Below are 22399 nucleotides of genomic sequence, written 5' to 3' on the forward strand. Positions count from 1 at the left end.
GCATTTTTTTTCCATCAACACCCACTTCCAGCCCTCGCCGGGCTCTGCGAGGAATGTGTAAAATTAGTGGGCTCCTCTGAATGACAGTCCGCGGGCCCAATCAGCGCGAGGCGGGGCGCGCCGTCGCCCCCCCCGCGCACTCTCTTTGGCTCATTCCTGCGGCGGGGAGGGGAGAGGGCGCGAGGGAGGGGAGGTACCTGGGACTGGGAGTGATGTCAGCTCCCAGCTCGGTGCCTGCCCGGATTCCTGACATGGTGTAGGGCCGAGAGGGTGGGGAAGGCGGGAGCGGGGCGGGAGAGGACTCGGGGTAGCCAGCCTGTGGCGGGGCCAGCGTGCCGGCGCTTTGAACTCCGGGCGAAGGTGAACCAGAACTTTTGCAAGTCGTGCCGGCGGCTCTCTTCGCTCAGGCAGGTAAGGGAGTTACGGCTCCTCTCTGGGACCGGAGGGCAGTGGCACCGTTGTGTGGTTGCAGTTGCCCCTACTCGCCGCTCGATTTCCTTTTCCAGCTCCCTCCTGTTTCCCATTGGGAACGGGCACTTTTTTGGGGGTGGGGTAAGGGCTTAACTCCTGGGGCTCCCAACTAGCTTATGTGTGAAGAATACCTCCAGGATAGGACCTGTAAGATCTTGTCTGGGTACTTAAACCCTCCACACCCCAGTCTCCTAGCAATACTTGAGACCCCCAATCAGAGACGTGGTGTGTGTGTGTGTGTGTGTGTGTGTGTGTGTGTGTGTGTGTGTGTGTGTGTAGGGGGGGGTGTTATTTTAAAATGTCACAAAAAGTTTATGGAATATCGACTCAAAAATTATGCTCTTGGAGAGAGAACAAAAGTTTTGTATTTTTTTTAGCTCGCCTGTGGCCATGTTGATATAAATGAAAGTCTGTCATCGTTATTCTTATATATTCTTATATAGGAACATAAAAAATCCTTTTATACAGTCCAGTCAGGATGTGAGAAATTCACATGGGGTGTATTAATTATGAGCTTGTGGGAAAACCAGTCTCTTGGGGCACATTTCAACGCCAGCTCTCTTTCACTCATATTTTAACGGAGAATTCCTTTGGTTGCCAACTTTGTGTTCTGGAGGGTTTAGGAAGGCTGCTGAGAATCTTCAGATCTGTTTTCTTTGGCTGTTTGAGAGAAGGATGAGGGCTGGTAGTTGTTTTCATGGATCTTTTTTAGAGGAGCGAGTTTTAACAGGGAAATGTGGCAGAAGGCGCGGCATACAAACTCTTAATTAGAGGAACATGAATTTTTCAACATGTGGGACCAAAACAAATCCTTCCTTTCAATAAGAAGTGCAGAGAGCAATAGAAGAAGAACTTGATTTAGTGCCCCAGTTTGGTATTTAGGGGAAGCAATTGCAAGTCAGGAGCAAAATGGTATTTTGATAAGTGGACGTATAGAATTCTGATTTTGTGTTTATTTCCTGTTTCAAATCCTTTCTGTTTCTTGTTTAGAGATTTTGTGTGCCTGGGTCACTAGTAGGATTAACTTTCTGGGGAAAAAATTATGGAGTCATAAGCTTACTCAGAACCCTCCCTTCTCAGTTCTGAAGGCTCTTTCTTTTGGAGAAGGAAAGTGTTTGGGCTGAGACTTCTGAGTCAAGTTTCCCTTTTCTTTCACCAGAGTGCTTCAGCAGTGAGGATCCTTCTCTTGCCAGGTCGGGAGGAAACGGGCGTGGACTTCTTTGTGAGTCAAAAGCTGCATCCCAGGTGCCTGTATGTAAGGGCATTTCCGGGAGAGGAGGAAAGAAAGAAGCCACATCACTGCATCTAATAAACCCAAGTCGGGAAGTGTGGCGATAGAGGACTTCGTCGATGGGGTTCTCTCTCTTTCTAGCCTGATGACATTTAGGTGTCAGGGCAAAAAGAGAAGTGTTTTGTTTGCTCTTGTTTATAAAACACCTGGATCTGTATTGCTCTTGAAAAATTTAATTAGCACAGTGTGGATTAAGAGTAGGCTTTTTGCAAAGGCAAGGCATGCCTCACCGGAAAGGCCAGAACATTTTAATTTTGGTTTGTGTTTTGGACTAAGAAACAGAAGTTGCCTAATGTCACTGAAATAATGGTGACCAAGTCTTTTCTGTTTATGTTCTGTAGGAAGTACATAGAACATACGGTATTTTCCAATGTACTTTTTCAGCAGGAAAGAGCAGGAGGTGAGGTGGAACTCCTGTGGGCTGGTGTGAGCTCACTGGAGCCTTGGCTGATGGAGTGTTAAGGCTGCTGTTTGTGATACCGAAAGACAGAGCTGCAAAAATCAGTCAAGTGGTATCTTTAGGATGTTATCCTGATGTGCCAAATTCGGATTTATACTTCTTTCCAAGAAGCGAGTCCTGGCTTAGGGACTTGAATATAACAAAGCTTTGAATTGCATTCACAGTTTGTGGAGTAACAGTCATTTTACATACTTAGTTTTAACCAGTATTTCTCTTTCTCCATCTGTGTGTAGGAGGCAGATGTGGTATCGTAAAACATGGTGCTTTTAAAGGACAAAACTTGAAAGACGTTTGAGTTATTGAGAAAGGTAGGATCAGGTTTTGGTTAAATTATTTGACCAGCAACTATCATAGTTTTGATAGCTACTTTAAAAAAAATGATAATCTGGCCTTTGTGGGCAGATGTTGACTTGAAATTCAGGGCACACTGTTGTTGCAGATCAATAGTGCCTAATGTCAAGGGCATTGTAGACATTTTTTGGAAACAAGTTCAGTGAGAGAGAGTTCATCAACTGTTTATGTGGTCTTTTTGTCACTCACTGTGCCAGCATGAGATAAATCAGAACAAGGTCATTATTTTCCCCTTAGTTACTGACTAGCTGACTTCTTTTTAAAACCTGTTGTTCATATTCATGAAATATTTGTATTTTTATAGTTAATTTAGATTATGTTGGTAATTTGTTAAATTAACTTTTTGAGGTTTTCAGCTCCCATTTTTAAAAATATGTATATCCCAAATAGCACATTTTTCCAACTGTTAAAGAAGACTTCATTCATCATTCTGTCTTTTATTACATGTTTCTGACCTGATTTGAATTACCTGTTCAAAACAATGAATGAATGAGTGAATGAAATGTATGACTATCTATTCACATTTGGGTCTGTGTCTTGATTCTTTATTAAAGAAACATTCCTTCAAGGCGAAAACATAGGCAAGAGACAGTGCACAATAATGACTTCTTTATTCCCAGAGATTTCCCTAGAAAGTCATATTAGTTTTCAAATTAAAAAAATCCCAGTTGAGCAGCCAACTGTGAAATCTTTCAGGGAGCCATGATTTTATTATTGTTTTCTAACCATGGTGGAACAGATGGGTTTAAGTATGAGAGTCAAAGCTGTTAAGGTTAGTGACACTGGGTGTTGTTTGGGGACAAAGGGAACAAAGTGTCCTCTGGCCAGCATTTCCCTTCACCTAAAGGTTGATAATTTCACAATTAAATCAGTCATCAAACTGACCCCAAATCGACACTATCCAAAAACCACTCTGGGCTTGTGCAGTTCTTTGCATCTGTAGTGTGTTATGGCCTTTGTTTCTCAAATTCATAGCAGTGCACGTCGGAACCATTTTCCTAGCCAAAAGCCTACAGCTTTTGTCACATATATCACCACCATAAAGACCGATGCTTTATTAAATGGAGCTAATGGATTAAAAAACCGAAACTGAACTAACCCACCCTAGAAAATACAAAGACTCTTCTATTTCTTTTACACTCTTTATTTTAAATATAGTAATTATTGATGCCAGTTTGGCATTGGTTGATAATGTTTCAAAAAGCCAAGTGGTGAGGGTTTCTTTCCCTTCAATACTTTTTCCCACTTTTAAGGATCTAAAACACCAAACAACTGGATTTTAGATGGAAAAGTGGGCCCTGCCAGGAGTTTTAAGTTTGCACACTTGTTAGGCGGTTTTTGAAGGAGAGGAGGGTTTGAGTGAAACCTCTACCAGCCTGTGCCCCTTGAAGAGCTTCTATTTCTGAAATGTGGGTTTGGACTCTGAGTGATCCAGGTGGGTGTGTTGTCTCAGTTTGTCACTGCACTTTGGTTGCGTGTCTCCCTAGAACTTGGTGTGACTCACATTTTGACTGGCCCACATTCACATCCTTGTTTTTGTTGGCAAATGTAATGAGTTCAGAATAGAAAGATCGTGGAGTGGTTTCTGTATAGAGGTGCACCTAAAAATGCCCATGACTGAAGGAATTGTACAAACTCAGATTGCATTGACTGTCAGTCATTCTGGTAGAGGCTCATGCCTCAAATGTGGACCGTGGAGGAAGAAGATCAAGTACCATAACTTTTGGGGCTGGCCACAGATTTTATGGACACCCTTTGAACTCCAGAGTAAGGCTAGGTATTTTCACCTCTCCTTTAACTTAGAGAAATTAAGCATTTGTCAAAAAAAAGCAGATGCAAGTTCAAGGGAGCAGGTATGCTGATTCCTCGTGTTGTGTGTTGGTTAACAAAGGAAAACTTAATTTTACCTGGTGAGAGAGAGACTAAAGATGCTGTTTTCAGTGGCAAGTCCATTCATAAGTAAGTGGCCAAATTCTTTAGGCAAGCAAGGTAGTTCTTGGGAAGAAGTAGGTGGGCCCATCGGAAACGGTTTTACCTCTTCCATGCTATGAATGTAACTATGAACCATACCATTGAATATGGCTGTGTCATCTTGTATTTCCTGTGAGCCTAGGATATAGCTCACAGAAGTCCTTTTGCTGGCTTTCTTTCACCCTTCTCTCCATATATAGTACTTTTCACAAATATCATCTCGCCATCACAGAACTGTATGAGGTTTTTATGAGGAACGTTTATCGAACTTACTTTATTTGAAAGAAAATGCAAACAGGCTAAAACTCTATGGTCTCCTTCACTTGGTAGTGTGGCTGCAGTTGCATAAATAATATCCCTGCAACCATTATCTCTTTCTAAAGATAATGCTTCTCATAACAACACATGGTCGAGGATTTTATTTTGCTTGAATTGGAATTTGAACTCGCTCTACTTTTTCTTATGAACGATGGAGGAGTCAAATGAGCCTGTAGCTTCTCATCTAACGTAACTCTGGCAAGTGAATGAGCTGGAGGAAGGGAAACAGTGACGACTCAGGGGAAACACTGATTAAACCTGTGAGTCTGCCAGGACGGTTTGTGTGAAGTCACCTGGGTCTTGGTGTTTTTCCTCTGGATCAGCTGTTTGGATGCTTCTGTAAAATTTTCACATTATTCCAGCCTCCACCCCCATCAGTGGGTGACTTTGCACAGCCAAGGGGGCTTTTAAACACAGATTTAAGGTTCTTCTATTGCTTTCTTCTCAGGGTCCCTTGATTCTCTAGGGTGACTTACATTCTACATTACCCTGTGGAGCAGACACAGATAGATGCCCAGTCATATCCATCCTGCCCACTTTTTCTCTACAGCTGAACCATTTTATTTTATTATTTTTATTTTTTAATTTTTTTAACATCTTTATTGGAGTATAATTGCTTTACAATGGTGTGTTAGTTTCTGCTTTATAACAAGGTGAGTCAGTTATACATATACATGTGTCCCCATATCTCTTCCCTCTTGCGTCTCCCTCCTTCCCACCCCTCTAGGTGGTCACAAAGCACCGAGCTGATCTCCCTGTGCTATGTGGCTGCTTCCCACTAGCTATCTATTTTACGTTTGGTAGTGTATATATGTCCATGCCACTGTCTCACTTTGTCCCAGCTTACCCTTTCACCATGATAGTTTAAAAAAAAAAAAGGTTGATTTCCCAGAATCCCTTGCAGCTGGGTGGTATCTAGGCGACATAGTCCTGGCCAGTGAGATGCAAGTAACTGGGAGGGGCTCTCCCACACACTCTTATAAGGGAACGGCCTCTGTGAGCTCGCCGGTGAGGCTGTTTTTCTTTGTACTTCTTTCTCCCAGGAGCAGGGATGCTGTTTTCTAAGCGGAGAAGCCATCTTGTGACCAAAGACGAGAAGCTTGAGGGGTAAGCAGGTTGGGAATCTGATGGCCTTCTGGAACGGCTGTACCAGACCTGGTCTGCCCACCTCTTGATTTATTTTGAGAAAAATAAATCTCCATTTGGTTCAGCCACAGAAGTTGGGTATGTTACTTGAAGCCAAATGTGATCCTGACAGTTTAAATTTTAAAGAAGTCATAGTTCATCTTTTCTCTCAGAATTCAAAGGCAGCATCCTGGATGACAGAACAAGGGTTCGGACTTTGGAGCCCTGCAGACCCTCAAGTTGAATCTTGGCTTGGCTATTCGTTACAGTCTAATCTTGGCAAGAAATTTAACTTCTTCAGGTCTCAGTTTTCCTCTCTGTAAGATGTGGTCCTGATGTTTGTCTCATAGAATTTTTGTCAGTATTAGAAATTATTAATAGAAATAATAATGACAAATTTGGTACATAGATTTTCAGCAAATGGTGGCAGCTATTACTGAAGGAGAATGTGAGGAGCCTTAAGAAGGGGAGGCAAGTCATTCAACTTCTAGTAGGTTCTCAGTAAACATAGATTGAATGGCTGAATGGTAGATTAGCTTTATGGCTGCAACCACTTCCCTCCATGTACTTAACATTCATTCCAAAACAACACCCGTCTCTTATCCTCAGTCCCACCTGCCTACACCAGAATACTTGGAGTTTTTCTGTTCTCCAACTTTGGTTGAAAAAGCAAAGGTATTCTTATGACAGTTTTAGTACCTGTAAGCATAGAGATGAAGGGGGTGGGCTCCCGAGTCAGACAAATGTATTATAGATTAGACTCTCCTGTCCTTATGAGCTGTGTGATTTTGTCTTCTGTGAAATGGAAATAATTGGGTGGGTAATGAGGATTACCTGCAATATATGTGAAGCATCAGCAGCTGTTGTCCTGGCACACAGTGAACACTGGATCGATGATGGATATATTTACTATTTCATTGAACATTTGTTAAGCAATTCTTGGCCGTGGTACAAGGTCCTCTTGGAGATATAAGGACGAATAAAACACGGTCTTTATCCTTAAGAATATGCATATACAGGAGATGGGGGCAGAAATGGGGTGACCCTCCTTACACATAACAATAGTAAAAAACAGATTTGGAAAACTATTTAGCTGTTAAAAAATTGGGGAAAAATATTCTGACTTAAACAGATGTCTGTGATATGTATTTTAAGGAAAAAAGCCACCAAGCATACATGTATAAGTTATATTTGTCAATGCAGGAGAAAAATTGCTAAATGGGGTGGTTTGTGGAGGATGGGATGACGACGGCAGGGAAGTTGAGGGACCTTTAATTTTTTTTATAGCATATTAATGTTTATTTTACAACACTCATGCATTACTCTTGAAATATAAAAAGTATTAAAGTTTAAAAAATCAATTTGTTGGGCCTCTTGAAGGTAGGTGGTGGAAGATTGTGCTGTGAGAGAGCACATTGAGCTATGAACTTGAGCAAAGGATTGGGTCTAGTGGGATCCCACTAGAGGCGGTAGGATTTGAATGGGCCTTGAAGGATGAGTAGGACTTTTTGAGGAGGCAGTGAGGGGAATGAGCATGCTTGGATTTGGAGCAAAGTGTAGAATATAATTAGATTAGTGTCAGAGAAAGATAAGATGGAAAGATCACTATTGTTAAGAGAGGTAAGATACGATAGCCAGATCTCAGAGGGTTTAAAAAGAGTGACATAATGCTTTAAAATGAGATTTTTTTAGTGTGTAAGTTGGGGAGGGATCTGAGAACTATTACTTTATAAAAATGACTCTTGGAATAGTGTGTTAAATGTTAGGAGGGGTATTAGGAGGGGCAAGGGGAGGGGGGAGGGATAGAACAACCTGAAGAAAGGCACACAGCAAAAGTTAAATTTTAATGGGAAATATGGTGAATTAAGATTTGATCATCTGGAGTTTGAGATTCCATCATGACCCACAATAACCTACCTTCATTTTCTCATTGTGTAAACTCGTAAAATCATAGAACCTGTCTCACTGGGTTTTTAGGAGAATAACCACCACAACAATAATAAGAGCTAATGCTTACATAGCACTTGGTATGTACCAAGCACTGTTCTAAGTGTCATACATATTTTAACTTAGATTTAATCCCTGCATCAGCCCTGTTCTTATTCAAGATGAGAAATCTGGGACACAGAGAGGCTAAGTGAATTTCCCAAGGCCACACAATTGTATGTGTTGGACTGAGGATTTACTTATTTATCTATTTATTTATTTTATAAATTTATATATTTTTGGCTGTGTTGGGTCTTCATTGTTGCGTGCAGGATTTCTCTAGATGTGTCGAGCGGGGGCTACTCTTCATTGCGGTGCACGGGCTTCTCATTGTGTTGGCTTCTCTTGTTGTGGAGCATGGGCCCTAGGCACGTGGGCTTCAGTAGTTGTGGCGTGTGGGCTCAGTAGTTGTGGCTCATGGGCTTAGTTGCTCTGCGGCATGTGGGATCTTCACAGGCCACATCCCCTGCATTGACAGGCAGATTCTTAACCACTGCGCCACCAGGGAAGTCACAGGACTCAGGATTTAAATGCAGATAGGTACAGTCTCCAGGGTCCGTATCCTCAACCACTTGTACATGGCATGTGAAAAGCTATTAAGAATTGTTAGTTGATTTTATTCACATGAGGATGTTAAGCAAGAATTTAGAAATTCAGGTTTGGAGTTTAGTCCCTCGAGTGATGGACCATCTCCATAGGGCTGCTACCTGAAGAGCGGGAGTAGGTGAACTCGCCAAAGAAGAGGATGCAGAATAAAAAAAGAAACAAGGACACAACCTTCAGGGAACTCTTGACATTTGGACATGGTCAGGCCGAAGAAAAGTTATTAAAGGTGACAGAGCAGGAATGCCCAGAGAGGTGGAGGTTGATGGTGGCAAGGGAATGAAGCACACCCACACAAGTAGACCGTCCACGCCATCCAGTGCCGCAGACCCATTACAAGGACGGGTCTGAGAAACGGCCCCTGGTCCAGCCGTCTGGCCATTCGTGAGCTGGGAGAGCAGTTTCAGCACAGTAGACGTGGAATCCAGAATGCAGAAGATTGAGAAGTACATGGGAGGTGATGAACCTCAGGCTGTCCCGTTAGCCCAGCCTTTCAAGGAGTTGAGCAAGGAGATAGTGTGCTCTGACAGCGTGGGTTTGAGGAAGGTCCAGGCAGAGAGGGTGATATGAAAGCAGCAAACAAGAGGTGAGAAGGAGAGGGATAGATTGAAATTAGGCGGAGAGTGTGGGTTAGCTTTGAAATCTGTAAGAGTGCTCCTTCAGATGGAATGGAAGAAAGGATGGGGAAATTGGGGAAAAAATGTGATTGGAAGAGATAAGAGCTGAGTGACTTCACCCCAGGGAGTCTGCATGTTTTTTTTTTTTCTTCAGTCTAATAGGAGACGGTGGGAGGAAATTCATAGACAAATAACTCAGGCTCCTGAGAGCCTGGCTCTCCAGGATTATTGGGACAGAGGAAACATTTGAAAGAATGACAGAAGTCTCTCATCTAAACAATGCAAACTGACACATTTGCCAGGATGTGTCTCCAGGCAAGAGATTAATTTATTGAAGTGGAAAGTAGTGGCACAGAAAAGAAGAGGAGAATGAAATGAGACAAAGGAAAACTTGACTGTATTTGAAGGAGGAATTTTTAGACACCACACTGAATGGTTCGCAGGACAACTTGTCAGGGAAAACCTGAGCATCCTGAGTGATGGGAAGCAGCCTGGGTTTGGTTAACACTGAACCACCAGAGCACCAGGGAATACTTTATAAGGGGGAGTTGTCCAGCAGAGAGACCTCTGCATTCCATGCTGCTCCTGGTAAGGTCTTTAATCTTCAGTTTAACTGATTATTTCTAGAAAGATCTTTGGCCGAAAGACATTGGGTTGCGGTGTTTCAGCAGATTTGTTGTTGCGATGACATGAGTGGGATGAGAAAAGGACTGAAGCAATCTAATAATTAAGAGTGTGGTACTAAAAATCAGCACCACTGCCATCAATCCATAGGTGGGTCCTTTGGGGGTTGCTTTGAATGATGTCAGTAAAAACGTATCCAAGCGTGGGCAGCGTATTTAGATGGGCATAATATTCTTGAGTTCAGTGGTTCTCAGTGGGACCAGCTACATAATTAGTGGAGCCCAGTATAAGATGAAAATGTGTGGCCCCTTGTTCAAAAAGCAGGAAAAAGTGCTGTTAAAGGTACTAACATAAAAGCTTTTCCTTTTCTCCCATAGTCTCTCTCTTTACTCATCATGGTGTTTATTTGCTATTTAATGTCCTTCTAAGTGAAGGAAAGTTAAAAATAAAAACTATCAACATGAATTTCATTGTTCATCTTTATTTTATGCAATGCCAGTATTAAATGCAAATATAAGAGTGTTTAACACGTATGCAGAATTATTGAAGTCACACACTTCATAATATTTTGTAGTTTGTAAATGCATTTGTATATTCTTCCTACCAGAACAGAAGAAACACTGCACAAAACTGACTACCCTTACTTCACGTCTCCATTTGCACAGTCTATCAATCTTCGGCTTATAGAAGGAAGGACTGAAAGGAAAAAGAACCATGGGTTGCTCTGTCTTTCCTTCTGTGCCGTCATCTTCAGTGTCAGTGGTTGGTTAATACAGGGGAGTAACAGGAGTAAGAGAGGATATGAAAGGATTCTTTGGTTGTTCGTGTTTCTTAGAAAGACACTGCATTGTTTCTACATGTACAGCAAGTTCTGGATCGAATGGAAAGCATGGCCTCTTGTTGCTGTCAGTACCCACCCACCTGCTTACTCAGTTGCATTTGTAACACATTTACCTTGAACTCGCTTTGAGTCTTATTGAAGTCCATGCATCGTGGGTCCACCGAAATTCTGTGCTTATGGGGCCCTGCAAACACTATTATGAATAGGGCAGCAGGGAATTGTGGCCACACGTATTAAACAGATCTCCTCTGTTCACATGCATGGTCCACTGTGCCATCAGACCTCATTTACAGAACACAAGTTCAAAGTTTACATCATTAGGAATCCTGATGATGACAGCAGAGCATTAAACCAGGTGTGGGGCATTTCTGAGCCTGGGGTTCTGTGTGTGACTACAGGTTACAAGTCCGTGAAGATTGCCCGGGTTCTTGGAAGTCAAAGAGCTCAATTTTAAGCCTGAGCTACCTTCTGCTCTTAAAGTCTCAGCTTCATTATCAAAGTTTACAGTGGGTCAGGTTTGCGTGTGGTATCCTAGAGACCCCCCTCCTGGCCATCAGCACTGTCATATTTGCCTTTCAAGTGTTTTCTGAATCACTCTCCATTCCTTCCGCCAATGCCTTGGTTTACATCCCCATCAACTCTGACATAGACCCTGCAGTTAGTCTCTTCCCTGTATTCTGCACCTCATCGCCAGACACATCTTCCAAATAAACCTTTGGTACAAGGCCACCCTGCCCTGCCTGGTCCTTGCTTTGATCTCCTGCGGGCTCTGGCTTGCAGCAGAGTTCTCACACTGGTGGGCCTGGGATGAAGACTGCCTGCAGACAGGTTTGGTTTGACCTACGCAGTAATTTAAGAAATTTGTGCCAGTACTTAAATGTTTTGGAGATTTCACTTATTGAAAATTCAGATTTAACAAAGAGAAGATCTGGCTTCTCTGGGCTCTTGTTTCCTTGGGCTATGCTGGTGCCCTAGAGAACAGGAGGACCTGTGGACACGGGGAGGAAAATTGACTCCTTGTTCTGGCAAAACCTTCACTCGCATAGATCTAGAGCACGTATTTGCCTGTTGTTCTCGGGGAATGCTGTGAAGCAGTTGGAACGCTGATCTTTTAATTTGAGAAATTAAGTTCTCCAACTTCATAATGTAAGTTGGGTGTATGCTTGGAGCAGCCCTTGGGTTTTTTTAATGTTATTTTTTTGTTTTTTAGCCCTTCGTTGCTTTTTCAGGAGAAAAATGTACTAGGTCTCACCTGGTCAGTCACCACTGTGTCACTTGTGACCTCATCTGATCTTGGCCTGTTTCTCCAAGCTTGTCTTCGTGCTGGCTGTGCTCAGACCCAGACTCTGCACCCCTGGAGCGCTTTAAGTCCACTCAACCGTCTACATTTCCTGTTGTCTTTCTCTTTGCTTAAACCCTCCTCTTTCCTCTAGGCCCTCTTAAAGTAGAGACCCTTGCTGAGAGCCTCAGTCTGAGCTCAGCCTGCAAACTCTGCTGGAAGCAGGTAATTAAATTTTTAGAGTTCAAAATGCTAAAGTACCAAGTGGGTGATGAGTTCAGGTTGTTTGTGAAGGTTCCTTCCAGCCCAGTGCTTTTGAGATGCCATGATTCTGCCAATGCCTGTGCCTGTGGATTACTATGCACTTGGTATGTAGTTGTTTTTCTGAAGTTATTCTTCGTGCTAGGAACTTTGCTTGCTCCATTTCACTTAAATATGAGGGCGACATTAGCATTATCTCCCTCATACAGATGAGGAAACCGAAAGCTTTTCCCAAAACGGATGCTCCAGATGGCTTATCTCTGGTTATATCTTAATTCTTCAAATAGATTATATACTCGTTGAAGGCCATGACTGTGCCTTTGTTGCCAGGCCCTGCTACCCAGTAGGGATTCAATGAATGTTTAAGTGATGAAAGGAATGGTTCATTCGGCCAATATGCATTGGGGCCTAGACGAGGCTCCGTGGGGATGCAAAGGAGACTCAAGTAGTATCGGTTATATTGTAAGATAGACCTCCTCCCTGTGCACAAAGACAGGATAGTTTTTGATCTTGGGCTGTGGATTTAGATGAACCGATAGCTGTGTCTGTTTCTTCACTTGTAAAATGGGGGCAACAATAGCACCTAGTTTGTAGCAGTGGTTTTAAACTGGGGTGATTGTGCCCTGTAGTAATCATTTGGCAATGTCAGGAAATATGCCTTGTGTCACAACTAGGGGTGGAGGGAAGACTGACATTCAGTAAATCATGTCCAGGGATGCTGCTAAACATCGTACAATGCACGGGACAGGCCCCTTCCCACAACAAAGGAATAGCCCCGAATGTCAGTAGTGCTGAGGCTGAGAAACCCTGCCTTGTAGGCCCCTGAAGATGAAACAAGATAACGAATACAAAGAGCTCGACATAGTTAACTGTTACTCTAAGAAAACAATCCCAAAGACTGCAAAATCAGCTTTTGGGAGGGCGAACCCCAAAAAGCTTAATTTCAGAATATCTGTGATTCTTGCTGAGGAAAAGCCTTATGCTAAGGATTTCATGCTGTCCTGTTTAGAAGTGACAGACTCACTGGAGACTGTGTGTGTTAAAGGATTTCATGCTCTCTTGTTTAGAAGTGACAGACTCACTGGAGACTGTGTGTGTTACACTGTGTACTAACATGAGCTGGCGTGGATTTATCAAAGCTGTAAAAACAATTACTAATTTTTAGGGTGTTCCTGATAAACTTCCTGCTTGCTTAACTGGTTTGTTCTGTGGAGATAATTTTGGTGTGTGGGTTTAAATCCTCTGATGGAGAATGTTTTGGTTAGTGAATTTCCAAAATGTGTTTTGATAAGTGGGACATGAAAAGTTTTTGTTTCCACATCAAGAAGCTTATTGTTTATAAGTTTAAAACAAAGCCCCTTTCCCTCTGCTTACTGCCTTACCCGTCTACTGCACAGTGTTTTGGTGTGTATAGGCTTGGAGAGCTTTTGGATTTACATCGTTTTTGTTTTTTTTTTTTTGTGGATTTGAAGTTGAGGCTGTTATTAAAATTTTTTGTAATTATAAAAGTAATATATGAGCCTTCTAGAAGATTTGGTTAGTATAGAAAATAAAGAAGACGCAATTTAAAAAAGATAGTCCTCAGTATTCCTGCCACACAAAAGTACAACTACCTTTGGTGTGTTTCCTTCCATTTTTTTCATTCATGTATTTTTTTCCATATTTGAAATATTCTGAGTGTGTAATTTTGTGTCCCACTTTATTTTTACTTAATTAATTTTTTTTTTTTTTTTTTTTCGGTACGCGGGCCTCTCACTGTTGTGACCTCTCCTGTTGCGGAGCACAGGCTCTGGACGCGCAGGCTCAGTGGCCATGGCTCACGGGCCCAGCCGCTCCGCGGCATGTGGGATCTTCCCGGACCGGGGCATGAACCCATGTCCCCTGCATCGGCAGGCGGACTCTCCACCACTGCACCACCAGGGAAACCCCAATTAATTTTTATTTATTTATTTGGCCGCACCGTGGGGCTTACGGGATCTTAGTTCTCTGACTAGGGATTGAACCCAGGCCTACGGCAGTGAAAGCATGGAGTCCTAACCACTGGACTGCCGGGGAATTCCCTTTAACATTGTTTTATTTGCATGTCCTCACACTACTATAATATCTCTAAATATTATTTCTAAGGACTGTGAGATGTTCCATCTATGGGTGTTTCATGATTTATTTAATCCCATCCAGCACATACAGCCTGTTTTCAGTGTTTGCTGAGCATCTTTCTGTATTTCAGATCATTCCCATCTTTACAAGAGATGACCAAAAGCAGAACCAAAGGGTGTGGGTCACAGTGCCTGGATATCTTGATCCATGTAGATGTCAGTTGCCAGAAAGTTTCTACTAATTTTTGCTGCCATTAGCAGTGATATTCTCATTTTAATAACATTTGATACCTTTCTAGTAGAAAAGGCATTTCATTTTTATTTTTTATTTATTTGCTGTTTATGAGGTCAAACATGTATATGACTGTTGGCCGTATTTCCTGTTTAACAAACTGTTTATATACTTTCCCCATATTATCAATTAGGAATTAAGTGTTATTCTCATTTGTCATAAACTCTAGTTTATGTATGTCATTTATTTACCCTTATTAACCCTTTCTCATAGTTACTGCAAATATTTTCACCTAGTTTTTTTTCCTAATTTTTCTGATTAAAAAGTTTTTGTTTTTAGTGATACAGAATTTTAAAAATTTTATGTAGTCAAATCTGTTGATTTTCTTTTCCACTGGGGATCTTCGACCTTCCTTCATCTATATTCAGATGAACCCTTTCTGCTCTGGAAGTCACCATACTGAGTCATCAGTGTTTAAAATTCTGTCCCAAAGTAGACTGCTGTCGAGTTTCCTAATGAGGATAAAAGTGCTTGGTCTAATATGGGCACCCACTATGTACCATGGAAACCCTTCACATGAGCGTGAGTGTGTATATCTGTGTGTGTGTGTGTGTGTGTGTGTGTGAGTGGGTGAGTGAGACAGAGAGAGAGAGAGAGAGAGAGAGAAAGAAAGAATAGGGAAAGTTGATTAGAAAGGATGAGGCTCTCGTTGGGACCCCGCCTATTCGGTTTTGTTTTAAATTTCCTTTGTCTCAGGGTGGGAGTGAGCTTCAGCAGGCAGGGGGCCTTCCAGAGATTCCCAAGTGGCTGAGCGCCTGGGACCAGCAGCTGGCTGAGCCACCTGTGGCTGTGCCTGGCACAGAGTTGGCCCACAACGATTTGTTTGTTTAGTGCAGGAGAAGGTAGACTGAGCCCGAGACGGGGCCTGTCTACTCGCTGTCAAGGTCCATTCTCTCAGGCTTCAGGTTGTGTGCTGCTCAGCCTCTGGAAGTGGCTCCCTGCCCTGCAGTGGGCTCACGGGAGCCCACAGCCCTGCTCACTTGCAGGTCACCAGCTGCATTAGCCGAAGCCCGAAGAGGGAAGTAGCAGTAACAACCAGTGCTCACCTGTTCTGCACATTCGTTTCACTCGAGCTTTCTAATATGCTTCTCACCTCAACTTTATGAGGTTAAACACTATTTTCATCTCCGTTAATTTGAAGGAAACCACGACTCAATAAAAGCATAATTAAAATCTGGAGCTTATGAAACAATTCCATCACTGTAATTTCTTGGAGTAATTTCTTGGTGATGCTGTTGGGCAGAGGGTAGCAGCAACTGTTTTAGGTTTTCGAGTCAGATATATCTTGGTTGGAATCCTAAGATAGTCATGTCTTAGCGTATTGAATTGGTTTTTGCGTCTCTAAAATGGGAACAACAGTGTCTACCTTGTAGGAGCATGAAATTGAGATAGTACATGCAAGATGCCCAGCACAGTGCCTGGCCCATTCATTGTGGAAGCTCAGTAACGATTGTTTCCTCGTCTCAATGCTGAAAATGCCTTTGTTCTTTTTTGTTTAAAAGTTTCAGAATAGCTGGTAAACCTGCTCAGACTTGTGAAATTTTAGTAAATGTTATTTATATTTAAGTGCAAGAAGCATTTCTTTATCTACCCTACTTATTTTCCTGTTCAGTAGATTTTCTTTTCTGGTGTAGCTAAGTCGCGTACTTCTCTGAAATCCTTCTGCTTGGAGAATTTCCTGATGAACCCCCAGTTTAGGACTATACTCACAGCCAAAATAAAACATGCTTTGTCTATGTGTTTATGTACAAAGCACAGACAGTTCTCTAGAAGGGCAATAACTCAGGCATTCCTTTACACATAGTTGAGAATTTTGACATTATTCATGGAGCTGTTATTTGTCCATGTATCATAAACATTCAGGTAACAGAGCAGCGTTAAAGTTATAGAAAATCACAAGAAAATACAAAGTTGTTAAATAACTTAGGAGAAGAGTTGTTAAATAAATCATTTTTTCATACCATATAAAAGTTGGGTTAGATCTGACTGGTCCTTACGCTAGACCTTGTTAACCACTTAAAAAAAAAACTTTGCTAATATTATTGCTATTTCTGACTAAAGAATCTCAACAGGAGGGTTGTCTTGCTGTTTAACTTCTACTGTATGTTTATTCAGACTTGTCCATTTTAATAAATTGAGCCAAGTAATTATAAATGTTGTTATTGTAGAATTATAATCCAGTGCAGTCTTGTTTCTATGGAGTTAAAGATAACACCCTTTGGGAGTCTTCTTTAAAATATGCCCTGGACCGTCTTGTTTTTCTGTCCCTGAAGCCATGATTGCATTTTCAACAATACATCAACCTAGTATTGGAATGGGGAAAAGTTAATGAGGATGGGGCTTTATTGGGTTAATAACTAATGCTCTCATTCCTATTCTGAGAAATTTAGATCTGTAGCTTTGTGGTTTTTCCATTCCCTGCCCTCTCTTTAGTAGCAGGAGAGAGACAAGGATGGGAAAGCCTTTTAAAAATGTAATTTATATGAATTCATAAATTAGAGTTGTGCTTTTATATAGTTCATACCGTGTGTATATGCTTTCTGAGAAACATGGATATAGCTACGTATCAGTGATTAATGAAATTTACATGATTTCTCAGTTCCCTTTTATGTCTTGAGTTCGAGGATTAAAGTGAGTGAACTGTTGGCCAAATCTTGCGAATGTTGCAAACGGAGTGCAGTGCATTATAAAATGCCACACCCAATTTTAATGGTCAGTAGGCAATTGTTTTCCTAAAAGTCCAGGCCCATCGTTTGATTTCTTAATTTGCAGCCAAAGTGGACATTTGGGGGCAGAGTGGGTAGCGGTGCTAAGGGTTAAGAGAGTAGGTTAAATCTGGAAGAATAAAATTGGTGCTGACCTGACTACTGATTTACAGGATACAAAGGACTAAAGACTAGGCTTTGTGATCCTGAGATAACAATCCAGTTCAGCCCTGTGCCCATCACTTCAGCCAGATCATTTTGGCACCAGCTCTTTGAACAAAGCCTGAGAACCCAGCAAGTTTTACCAGGCATTTCTTGTTGCTACTGGTTGGCTTTTGTGGAGTCGGTAGAGTAATTAGCTCTCATTAGCATGTCCACAAGCTGTAATGCATCCACCTGCTTGCTTCTGGTCCTGAAACCATAACATCCTCACCTGATCTCTTTAGTCCCAGCATTTTTGTATTGCAGAAACAGAATGCCAACTTGGCAAGAGTAAAATCCACCAAGTGCCTCAGATAACAGTAGCAAAACCTATTGACGAGGGTAGGAAGGCTTTCCTAAAAACAATGATTGTGTCTAGGAAATTGGTGAACTGTTTAAAGCATTTTCTTCTTTTTTCCCCTCTTGTGTATGAGACTGACATGAAGCAGGTTAGTCACAGACACTGAACACTGGTAGTCGTATAACTTGATCCCCAGTCTCTTGTCAGCCATATTCCAGAAGCTGTGGTCTGTATCAACAAAGAGTCTGGAGTGTTTGGAGTCACTGAGAGACAGAGAGACCTTTGGTGGTGATTTGTGACCCTGTTCAGGACCCCATGCCATCGGTAGTCCTTGTTCCCATGAAGTATAGGTCTGTAGTATGAAGGTGGGAGCCATAAAGGCAGAAGGAGGGAGACAAGGTTTTGGGGCTTTGTACACAAGCCTGGAGAAATATGTAGACAAATTGCAAATTGGCAGAATTTTATATGAAAGGACCTTGGAACCAAGAATCTGCAGTCTGATCCCAGCATTGATCAGCTGTGTCATCCTGGGCAAGTCACTTAACCAGGCATAAAGTTGAGATAAAAATACCAGCCCAGCCCTTGCAGGGAGAGCTGTGAATGTCAGATGAGACAGTGTGTGAAAAGCTATAAAACGTTAAGCAGTAGCATGATTTTAAGTTGAACTTTTTTTATAGAGAATACATTATCTACATTTTTAACATTCTGAATCCAAACCTCTGGTAATAAGATGCAAGCACCTGCTTTTCCTCTGATTTCTACTCGTGTGACATCCCTAACGCCATCCCTGGACCCTAACCTGGACTAGAGCCTGGATGATGACTAGGTAGTTCCTTGAGGTTTATCTGGGAGACGGTGTGCTGCCTCCTGGGCAACGTGGTAGCAGTAGCTCTTGATTCCTGCGCAGGCCTGTCTGCCATCTGCTTTCTCGGGGATACAGTAAAGAGTACAAAGTCATCAATAATCGATCAGCTCTAGGAATTGTTCCCTGTTATTAAAAGTTTGGAATGTTGGGACTAAAGTGTTCAGGACTCATTGTCATACATCTATGTAGCACTGTTCTCTTCAAGTGGCTTTAGAGTAAAGATTTCCTCTGATGGAGCTTATAAAGCACGTGTGTCTTACGTGGGGAGGGGGTATACTCTAATGGGCAAGGGTAAAAACCGTAGCTCAGCACCCTGTGGTCTGGTGTCAGTTTCCAGTACCACGTGATGTGATGTTGTGATGCACAGATCACTCGCCTGGCGATGTCTCACCTCCTTTGTGAAACTGTGATACTCCTGGGCATTATTTAAACTCCTGTCCCTGGTGACTGCATTGGGTTGGTGTTCAGAAAGTGGTCTGAGTTGATTATCAAAATGTGTAACTTTTAAACGGAATCACAAGTATTTTTCAAAGACTGTCTTCAGCCTTCACAGGACCTTTGATAGAACATGTCCCTCTAGGGCCTGTAACTTCCTCAGTACGATTTTAAAAATAATGTTCTACACTTAGAAAACAGCTTGTCTGTTTTTGGATTGGCTGGAAGCGCACCAGGAGTTGGATGCTGAAGGAGTTTAGGGGTGAGGAAAAGAAGGCAGCAGGGCTGGGCAGAGGACAAGCTGACTGGCAGTGTGGGTATAACTGAGGCCCTGGCTGCGCTTATGGTGAGCTCTGGAGCTGGGGTGGCCCTGCCCAGTTGCCTCTGAGGCAAAGAGCTGGACCTGTGTATCCCTGAATCAGCCAGTGGCTGGCACCTGGCCACCCCTTCTGGGGGCGTTACTTTGGGTGAAGCTGTGTCCTGCCACTGGCTGAGGACCTTCCCTGTGAGCCGGCAGCAGCTGGGGATGGGTGCACTGGCCCTAAAAACGGGGTCCGGTTGGAGCACAGTAGTGACCACTACCCTGTCCCAAAGAATCTAATCCCTTAAGAGAGAAACAGACAAAATATGTAGCACCAGAATCCCAGCAGTATGGTAAGTCGCTTTATCTGCAAAGTTAGAAAGTTTGCATCCCTTAGCAAAACTGAAGGAATAGGTCCTACCCCTTCGTTAATGATAAATCAAACAGATCTCTAGCCTCTCCGAAGTTTGAGACACTTGGATAATATTTACACCTGGTTATGGTATAGCAAGGGCCAGCTTCTATATTTGTGAAACAGCTGACACATAATTGAATACTTTTTCCCAAGCATGAATTACTGCATGTTTGGCATATTCATCATATGTGTACATGAAGGCAGTTGTTTCTGGGGTATTTAATTCATGTTGAATTTATAGGATTGGTGGGTCACCACCACAAAAGGCAGGTAAGGCACACAGACCAGAACATTCCAGGGGACCCTACGGATGGAGGGCAAACATGGGGGAGTATAGGTTCTGTCCAAGTTACCTGATACAGTATTTTAGTCATGGTTGAGGATAATGGTTTAGGAGTCACATTTTCAAAGGTTAAGTTAATGTACTTTGAAAAAACGAATCAGTTTTCTGGCATTTCCAAAAGCCAGTTGTGCTCAGCAAGCGTCTGAAACTGTCTGGCATGGTTTGTGGGTGAGTGAGATGAGTAAACAAGGCCAAAGTTGTACGTAATATCTTTCCAACTGCAGATCAAGCCATATTGCAAAAATGAGCACTGTTCCCCAGCATTTTCTATCTTTTGGTAAGCGAAGGAGGTGGTGGGTTCTGCCGACCCATCATCTTCATAGTTTGGCTGTGTTGTGGATGATTCGGGCCTGGCACCAGCAAAGGTGATAGAGTTTGTGTGTCCTGACCTATGGACCTCACTTCCAGTGAGTCCCCCTCAGCAGTGAAGTAGCCCTTGTATTCTTTGCCTCAGTCTGCGTTATCACGCAGGAACTCTGTAACGCCAAGTCATGGGAGATATTCCCAACCTGTTTCCACCGTGGGTGGAGTGGAGAGATAAATAGGTCACTGTTTCTTATGCAGCTGTTCTTGGCCTTAGCTCCTGTATTAAAAACACACATCTCTGAACCTCTTGGAGGGATGTGATGATTTGGTAATTGCATGATTTACCAGCTGCTTTAGTGTATTGCCTAGAAGTGGGAGACGGCACGAAATAAAAAGCTCTCCAGGTTTCCTCAGCCGAGAGGGAGATTAACGCAGCGCGTAGTGATTGCCGTAGAGGAAAGGCTGAAGGGGAGACCGTCAAACGCGCGCAGTGTATCTTCTCGAACCCTCCGCTTGGATGACCTTTCTCCGTGTGATCCCTGGGGCCTCAGGAGATCTGGTAGTGCAAGGAGCAGACATCCTAATTGGGGGCAAGGAAAGTTGTCACGTTGTGCGTGTCTTCCTCTGGCTTCTCCATCTTTCTAAACATGCCTGGACATGTGCATTTATCATTGGCGTTCTGGAAAGTTCAGATGAGGAATCTCCAACTATGACTTTTCATTGTGGCACATCTGCAAAGGATGAATAGAGAAAAGTTTCTTGGCCAGGAAATGCAGCCCTGTGTAGAGAGAAATAACTGTCATTAGGAGAGAAACTTTCAAAGAACCAGAAGTTTTAAAAAACGGAAAAGAAAAAGATGGAGGAAGCCTATCCAGGAAAGGAAGGGCCAGAGGTGAGCTGCAGGGTGCTGCTTGGAGCTGTGGGAAATAAATCATGAATGAGTGACACGGGAAAAGGTCAAATGAAAAACACCACCTGTTAGGGCTGGCCAGGGCCCAGGACAGAGGCAGCATCAACTGGGCTTAGAAATCCCCTGAAACTCACTCCACCCAGAACTGCCCCACCCATCTACCCTATCTGCCTCTATCCACCTGGAACAGTAGGGCCTGACACCCTCGTGGGAAGGATGCTGTCGGGCTGTTTTTTTTGTTTGTTTGTTTGTTTTTGCGGTACGCGGGCCTCTCACTGCTGTGGCCTCTCCCGTTGCGGAGCACAGGCTCCGGATGCGCAGGCTCAGCGGCCATGGCTCACGGGCCCATCCGCTCCGCAGCATGTGGGATCTTCCCGGACCGGGGCATGAACCCGCGTCCCCTGCATCGGCAGGCGGACTCTCAACCACCGCGCCACCAGGGAAGCCCTGTTGGGCTGTTTTGAAAGCGAGACCTCGAAGTTTGGGAGAACCTCTCCTCCTTCTCCAGCTGATGTTCCTCACCTCCCAGAGAGAAGACGCAGTGGTGAAGGACACAGGCTTGGGAACCAGGTGGATTTCTACCCCTTAATAAGAGCTGTGCCTTAAACACTGGGCCTCAGATAACAGGAATGCTGATGCAGTTGGTTATGTTTCACAGGGTTATTGTGAAGAGTGAGGTGGGGCTTAATGAAGTAAGTGCTCCACACTAGGTAACTGTTGTTATGTGTCAGGAATTATAACTGGATTTGGAGAAAGCACCTTCCTGTACTTGCTGGCCTCCCCGGAGGAACTTTGAACCCGACCTGGGTCTCAGCAGGGATTTGGACACCGTCAGTGGCCCCGTGTAGGGCCTGGACGGTAATCCGAGGCTCGGGGTGGGTTGTGGGAAGCAGCCGCAGGTCCTTGCACGGGGCTCTGGGTGTCCATCCACGGCCTCTCCTCAGAGTTCCTGTTCTGAGAGCCCCTGACCTTTTCTGTAGGCCGCTCCGGCAGGGACATGCACACACATTAGCTTGGAATGGGTCTGGGTC

The 22399-nt window shown here is 43.3% G+C and overlaps 1 protein-coding gene across 8 annotated transcripts in view; it reads left to right on the forward strand.

Annotated features, from left to right (window-relative positions):
- Positions 1-299: 299 nt before the first annotated feature.
- Positions 300-22399, forward strand: part of PPFIBP1 (PPFIA binding protein 1) — a 174327-nt gene continuing 152227 nt past the window's right edge. For all 8 annotated transcript variants that reach the window (XM_082851077.1, XM_082851072.1, XM_082851078.1 and 5 more), the window contains exon 1: positions 300-411. The gene's annotated coding sequence lies outside the window, so the exon portion shown is untranslated. The remainder of the gene's footprint in view (positions 412-22399) is intronic.

The sequence above is a fragment of the Leucopleurus acutus genome (genome assembly GCF_964270905.1).
Source record: "Leucopleurus acutus genome assembly, chromosome: 11".
NCBI classification, from domain to species: domain Eukaryota; kingdom Metazoa; phylum Chordata; class Mammalia; order Artiodactyla; family Delphinidae; genus Leucopleurus; species Leucopleurus acutus.